The sequence below is a fragment of the Meles meles genome, chromosome 12, assembly GCF_922984935.1.
Source record: "Meles meles chromosome 12, mMelMel3.1 paternal haplotype, whole genome shotgun sequence".
NCBI classification, from domain to species: Eukaryota; Metazoa; Chordata; class Mammalia; order Carnivora; family Mustelidae; genus Meles; species Meles meles.
This window is the reverse complement of record NC_060077.1, coordinates 51,112,742-51,120,698: the sequence shown is the minus strand read 5'-3', so window position 1 is coordinate 51,120,698 and position 7,957 is coordinate 51,112,742.

Here is a 7,957-nt window from a genome sequence, read left to right as displayed (position 1 = left end):
TTACATATGTTAAGTTTATAATCAAAAAAGGAGATTATTACGAGAAAATAAAATCCATATGAACACAAAATGAAGAAGAAATGATTTAAGAGAATCTCCACATGCAAATGAAGAGTCCCAGAATGCCACGGTCAGTGCCAGATGTCGTAAAGACACGAAGGCCTGTTATAATTATTGTTTCCCAGATCGAGATTTCCAGAAACTTCCATTGCTGCATGAGCCATTTCCAATTACTCTCTACAACAAACCAAGCTCTTCATTTTACTGCTCAGTTTCCAGGCAAGACTAGCTAGGATCTCTAGGGAAATGCATGTGACTTAATACTTCCCTTCTCCTGAAAGCTGCTGCCCCACCACAGCTAGCCTCCTTGTGCTCGTTCTCTTGCTGCTGCTTATGGCCCACTTATTTGTGTGTTTGTGAGGGCTGTACAGACACAGACCACCCCCCCATGCACGCACACACACACACACACACACACACACACACACACACAGGAAACCGTAGAGGAGCAACTCACCGTTTGGAACCTCAGGAAGACATGTCTCCATGTGTACCATGATAACATCTGCTTCTAATTGAGATGATTTATCAAAGTGGCCATCAGCAGGAACGGGTCAGCAAGTGCATAAATCTAGTGCAAACACTTTCAGCTCGGAGCCTGGAAACATAAAGTCTGGTCTGGTTCCTGACGTTAAGTAGCTTGCTGGCTGAGCCCATGTAAATCAGTTAATCTCTCCATAACTCAGTCTCTCCAACTGCGAAGTAGAATTAATAATAGATAGTGATGGCCCGTTTGTGTCTCTGGTCACAGGGGTGCTGCTCCTTCCCTCATTTATTCTTCCAATAACTATATATTGAGGGGCTCCGCTGTGCCAGGCACGGATTCCCCCTCCAGACCCCCTCCACCCCACACTGCTCCTTGTCCCCACAGACAGGCTGCCTAAGAACTCCTGGGCCCCCACCAGCCCTGGTTCACACTGCCTGTCCCTTAAGCCACCGAGGTGGAATTGCAGGAGGGGTGGAGGTTAGGAGAAAAGCACAGTAGGTGTCCAATACTTGCCGTGTATGTTATAACGTGTATAACATGTATAACACGTATAACAGATGTATATATATATATATATATACACATATATATACATATACATATATATACATATATACATATATATATATACATGTTATATATCACACATCATAACACGTGACAGATGACTGTTTAAAGTACCAAGAACCCAAAGAACATCACCCTATAAGCAGAGCACCATGTTATCGTTGGCCTGGTCATACCTGGAAATGATTAAAGTCTTTCTGTCATTTCATTCTGCAACTCTGTGTTTAATTCCTACATCTTTGTTTTGGCTGTGTCACTAGGACCTGCTGAAGGTCAAAAGCAAATACACAGTAAACAAAATAGACAACCCCACAGGCTCCAACAAGGTCAACAGACGGATGATTTGGCTTCTTCTCAAAATGGTGGAAAGATTTCCCAGGTCTCACCAGCAGGAGGAGAGAAAGCCCACTCTGCTGGGGAAGCGGAGCTACGTGAGGAAGTGCAGACGGTCCTCTCTTCTCCAGAGCCGCCGGGCATCTACAGACACGAATGCCCAAGAATTAATACCTCAAAGGAAGCCTGGTCTTCAGATTTTTTTTTTTTTAAATCAATTCTGGGATGTCTGAATCCTTTATAACAGCACCAAGGGTTGCCATATGCTCTGAGTCATAAAGTCAGTGGGGCCAGAGCCCTTTTCATCTAAACAATGGGGAAGTTGAATCCCAGTCCAAATGGTGGCAGGTAGCCTGGCCCAGGGTGGGCAGAAGTGGCCTTCACAAACGTGTCTGACTCGAGGAGCACTGGGGCTCATTTGAAGTTTGTCTCATTTTTCATGTTTTTCTTTTTGGGGCAAATCCAACCCAAGGAGGCAGTTTCCAAGCTTTAATTGTTAACGGTCGGGATTCCTCTCAAGTATGTCCCTAAATAAAAGTGACTGGAACAGAGATGGACCGCAACACCCCCGTGTGCCATGGACACCAGACCCTGCAAGCAGGAGGTCATTCATGTAACAAGACACGGAAACGTATCGCTCCAGAATGGTGGCCAACATTAACTCTTCTGTGAAAAGAACAGACCTGAGAGTTACATGAGCAAGGAGGGGACCTGTCTACATGACTGTACACACTGTGTGTCCATGCTCCTGGCAGACAATTATTATTATTCACAATAGCCAAGCGGTGGAAGCAACTGGAGGGACCATCAACAGATGCGTACACAAATGTGGTATATACATACAATAGACTATTACTGAGCCCCAAAAAGAAAAAAAAATGTTCTGAACCATGCTAGGACATGGATGAATCTTGAGGACATTATAAATGAAATAAGCCAGTCACAAAAGGACAAATGTTGCAGAATTCCACTTATATAAGGTCTCTAATCAAATTCACAGAGACAGAAAGCAGAATGGTGGTTGTGGGCTGGGGTGTGGGGGAGGGGAGGGAATGAGAAATTCGAGTTTAAGGAATCCAAAATTTCAGTGAGGAGAGATGGAAGCGTTGGGTGGATGGATGGTGAATGTCTGCATACTACTATGACTGCTTTAATGCCACAGAAAAGTGTGCTTCAGAATGGTTAAAATGGTCAATTGTGTTACATATATTTACCACAATAATTTTTTAAAAGCTTAGTATTCACAGACTACTAAAAAGTTAAAGTGATAAAGTCTTTGACCACAAAGACTTCTGTAAATAAAAACAGTCATCAGGAATTATGTTACCTGTAGTGACAATGTAGTTACATGTGTTTGCAGCCTTTAAATGTGCCTTAGAACTGCCATTTGAATCGCCATTTGATACACAAAAATACACAATATTTGGCAATTGTAATTGCCAGGCATAACTATGCTAATCATCTAGAGCAAGTGATACCCAGATTTTGATACACAATCACACAAAGGAAGGAAGGCAGGAAGGCAGGAAGGGAGGGAGGGAGGGAGGAAGGGAAGGAAGAAAAGGAAGAAAAGAAGAAAAAACCCATGAACCCAGTTTGTGATTTTTGTACCATGGAATGACAATTAGCATTCCAGGAATCACCCTTGCACTAATTAATCATGGATGTCACTGATAGCTTTAGGACACATGGATAAGAAACTGCTTTTAATATCCAGTTCCATATTAAGGCTAGTCTTTTTCATGATTCTAGGAGAAAAGATGGGTATTAACATCTCTATAATGGCATCAATTTATAATAGCACGTGGATATAGCCTAAGATTTGAAAGTCTGGATGCTGACTTTAAAGTCTGGAGACTGGTTTTCTTGCTTTCCAAAAACTCAGTGCAAAGTCTCGGGATTCTTAAATCTCACCACCGATGACTGAGCCTTCTGCAGCGATCCTTCACCCTTACCAAGGTACGATCAGCAGTGATCACTAGAATATGCAATTTTGATTCTTTTTGTAACAGGAGCATCCCCTTGTGCTGATTCATCCACAGATTTTCCGGCCAGATGCCCCATTGGCAAAGCCCCGGAGCCTTCCCTTCATGAGTTCTCCGCTCCAGCCATCCGAGGTAATTCCTTCCTCTCCCCTCTCCTGATCTGCCAGTTGCAAACAGAATCTATTCACAGAATAAACAAACCTTCCGGAATGGATAGACTCTGCTGCTCTGAGGAGTCTGGGGAAAGGGGCTGCCGGGGTCTGTGTCTGATCAGGGAAGGGGCTGCCCCTCTCTGCCTTCCCTTGGGCAGGGTTGAAAGCAAGGCTGAAAAGGATGAGCTCACCAGCGAAAAGAAGAAATTGAAGGAAATGCTGGCTGCTGTGGACAAAACAATCTGCGCGTTTCCAAATCTGCTATTTCTGTTCAAATCAGTTTGAAGTTAGTTTTCATTGTAACAGGACTCAGAGACAAGTTTCTCAATGAGCTAGACTAGTTTCCCTGCTAAGTGAGCAGAGAGAAATGTACAAGGTGTGTGTGCGTGCAGGCATGCGTGTCTTTTTGTTTTGTTTTGTTTTGTTTTGTTTTGTTTTTTAATCAGCAATACCATGTTTTAGCCCCAAAGGTTTCAAAGTTAGTTGAGGATTAAGAAGGAGATGGTGACGCCTGGAGGACTGTTGAAAATACACTCTTGCTCTCTCCACAACTTTGCCTCAAGGCAAGAAAGACACAAATGGGGCTGAGCCTGGAGAAGAAAAAGGAAACTGACTTTTATGGAGCTCTTACCCTGTGCCCAGATGATTCACTGAAGGTAGTTTATTAAATCTTCCAAAACACCTTTCAAGTCAGTGTTGCTATCTCTGCTTTCTGGTTATAGAAACTGAATCCCAGAAAGGAAAGTTACCAGTGATCCACAGAAAGTGGTGGAGATGGAATTAAATCAGGTGTTTCCACCTTCACCCAGCAGGGGGAGGCTAACTGAACGGGCAGAGAGAGCCAAAAAGGAAGTCTGTCCATTACCTAACAACCAAGCAAACGAAGCTTAGGTTTGCTTAATACGCCTTTGATAACCACTGATAGTCCAGTAGGCACTTTGAAGGGCTCTGAACACAAAGCCCAGCATGGTCATGATAGTGTAGGACGTATAAAAACCCCATAAGATTCAGAACCTGATGACAAAACAATGGTCAATTAAGGAACTATTGATTTTTTTTAATGTAAGAATCCAAATTTAATCCTACAAAGAGATTCATATTTGATACCTTACTCTTTTATTCTTATTTGTTTAATGAAAAGGTTGTTGTTGTTTTAAAGAAAATAACCCAAGGAGAAATATGATAACCTGTTCACAATCCTCACCAGTTAGACCATTACTCACACCTAAGTCAGGACCTACAAACCAATGTCAATACTTCCTAGTTGTAGGGGAAAAAATTTGCAGGTGAAACAAACAAACAAGAAACAAAAAACAAACAAACAAAAGCAACACATCTCTCTGAGACACTGGATTTAAAGATAGAAACTTATGAAATGTCAACTTGCCCTAGAGAGAAGATGACTAAACTTCTGTACATTCTTCCCACCGCAAGTTGGGCTTAGTTGGGCTATCTAGCTAGCTAGCTAGCTAGACCATTCCTGGTCTAGATACCCTTGAATCTAGGTGGACCTGACCACTTGACCATTGGTATACAGCAAACCTGACTGTGTTTCCATTCCTGGACTTTCTCCTTCTAAGACTGACAATGTCTTGGAACCCAGCCGCCATGCTGTGAGGAAGCCCAAGCAGTATCAAGGACAGGATCAAGCAGAGAGGAAATGAAGTCCCTCAGCCACAACCCCATCTGAGTTCCCAAATGGTTAGTAGCAAATATGAGTCAATCACCTTGGAAGTGGACCTTCCCCCCTTGTCAAGCTGTGGGAAGCAGAGATAAGCTGTTTCCACTCCCAAATGGCAGATCTATGAGCAAAATCAATGACCGTGGTTGTTCAAAGCTACCAAATTGCAGGATGAACTAGAATGCATTAAAATAACAATAAGACATTTCACCATTTCCTTAGCATTTAATAGAACTTGAAATTGCACAGATATTTGTTTTTATCATTTATTGCCTGTCTCTTTCAGGGAGCATAAGCTGAGTTCGTTTACCAAGGGAAGGAACTGTACCTGTTTCCATTCATCTCTCTACACCAGCCCCAAGCAGAGTCTTGCTCAGGAGAAGTACTCGATAAAATATTTGTTAACTGAATAGATACACGACAGCAACATATGCTGATGCTGTATTTCATCCTCCTTAATTTACAGATGAAAACCATAAACTGGGACAATTTAAAACATTCTTCAAGTACCCTGAGGTTTGTTGGTTTGTTTGGAGTTTTTTTAAGATTTTACTTATTTATTTATTTAAGAGAGAGAGCATGCACACATGTTCAAGCAGGGGGAGGGACAACCAGGGAAGGAGAGAATCTCTAGCAGACTCCATGCTGAGCATGGAGCCCAATGTGGGATTCGATCTCATGACCCTGTGATCATGACCTGAGCCGAAATCAAGAGTCAGATGCCCAACAGACTGAGCCACCTAGGCGCCCCTACACTGAGGTTTTCATGAAGCAAAAGAATAACAATAAGAAAAAAGATCAAATGGCAAATATTAGAGCTGACTCTGTGTGAAAACACGACCTACAGGATCTCCGCTCAAGAATGATGCCTCACTGAGCATAGCCCACCAAATATTCAAACATGGCCACAGTGTCCATCTCTAAGGTTTCCCTTCTCTGGGTTAAACTATTTGCTGTTTCAACAATTATTACTCAAATGATACAGCCTCAAGAATGAAAATTGCACAGGATACAGTCCTTAGGCGAATCCATTAATCTCTCTGTGTTTCACATTCAAGGTCTATAAAGTCACTATGTTAAAAAGTCCCCCATTTAATATGATTTTTTTAATGTTACAAATGAAATAAGCATTGTAAGAGCATTCTTAACTATAATGTAACTTAATTACAAATCACCATCATTTTCATGAAGACTAATGAGTTAGCATTTGTGAAGCACATAGAATATTACCTGGTACATAGTAAGTGCTATAAACACAAAAGTTGAATGTAATAAAACAATGGGATGAGCTTGCAACCCCTTACTACCACCAATCCTTTTTGTCTTTTTGACCTCACTTCCTACTACTTTCATCCTTGCTCATTGCTTCCCAGACATACTGGCCCTCTTTCTAGGTTCCGAACTTTTTCCTACCTCGGGAATTTTGTACTCGCTGCTCCTTCCACCTGGAGAATTCTTTTCCTGAATCTTCCTATGTTTGCCCCTTACTCATCCTTTACAGTTCAGGTCTTCAGAGAGGCTTTCTCTGACCACCCTCTATGAGTAAATTTCCCCTCTCCTTAATCAAGTCACTTTCCAGCATGTCATCCCATTTTGTTTTCCATAAGATTTATTCCTATATATAATTATCTTTTTTATTTGGGCAGTGTCTCACGGACTGTCTCTCCCCACTAGAATGTTAGCATACCCGTAGCCCAGACCTTATCTCTCTCATTTGTGGTTAAATCCCCAATGTCTAGAAAAGTACCTGCATTTCACAGATGTTCAATAAATATTTGGTGAATGAATGAATGAGTGAAATCTCTCCTCTGGCTACCTTCTGGTGTGTCAATGATCCTCATAAAGTTTATCACCCAGTAGTGGATCATCACACTAGATGATATCAGACCAAGAGTAATTGCAAATATTATTGACATCTGTGGATGCAGCCAGAGATCAAACAAGCTCTTTTGGCAACCACATTCCAATCTTCACTCACCCCGTGCTTTTTTTCAACCTGGTTCCCGGAGCCTTTTTCCTAGTGCTACTCCTAGACAAAGTTTCCCCTTTCTGTATTTATGCTCGTCCACACCTGGCTGGTGCTTTTAACTGTTCCCTCCCCGCCTATGCCTAAGGCCATTGCAACAGATAAACATAGTAAAGCCAGGAACTGCCCCAGGTTCTGCCTACAACCTCCTTGTACCCTCTTCAAAACTTCTCTGCCCTAGATCTCTATCTGCCTGGCTTGGTAGCCAAATGCTCCCTCCTTGCAAGCTAACCTCTTCAGGTCACACTATCGACTGGCCTAGCCAGCTTTTGACTCAACATATCTCCAGGATTGCCACCCTGCCCTCTACACTCCCATCCCCACCCATGAATACTACCTTCAAGTCCAAGCTTCCGAACACAACCCTCCCTCATCCAGGAGACAAGAACAGCCAGTACTGGGGTGTGTGCGTGCGTGTGTGTGTGTGTGTGTGTGTGTGTGTGTTGTGCCCAATTGTGGGACTTTACATTTACCCCTGTTGAAGTCTATCTTGTTAGATCTCACCCACTGTTTCAATATCTCTGGATTTTTATTCAATCATTCAGTTGATTTGCTAATCTCAGCTTCCCATAATCGGTGTGTCAAGGAGATCAGGGTGTCCTGAACGATCTCCTCCAAGTCACCGATAACAAACAAGCACATTACAGATCAAATACAGACTCTTCA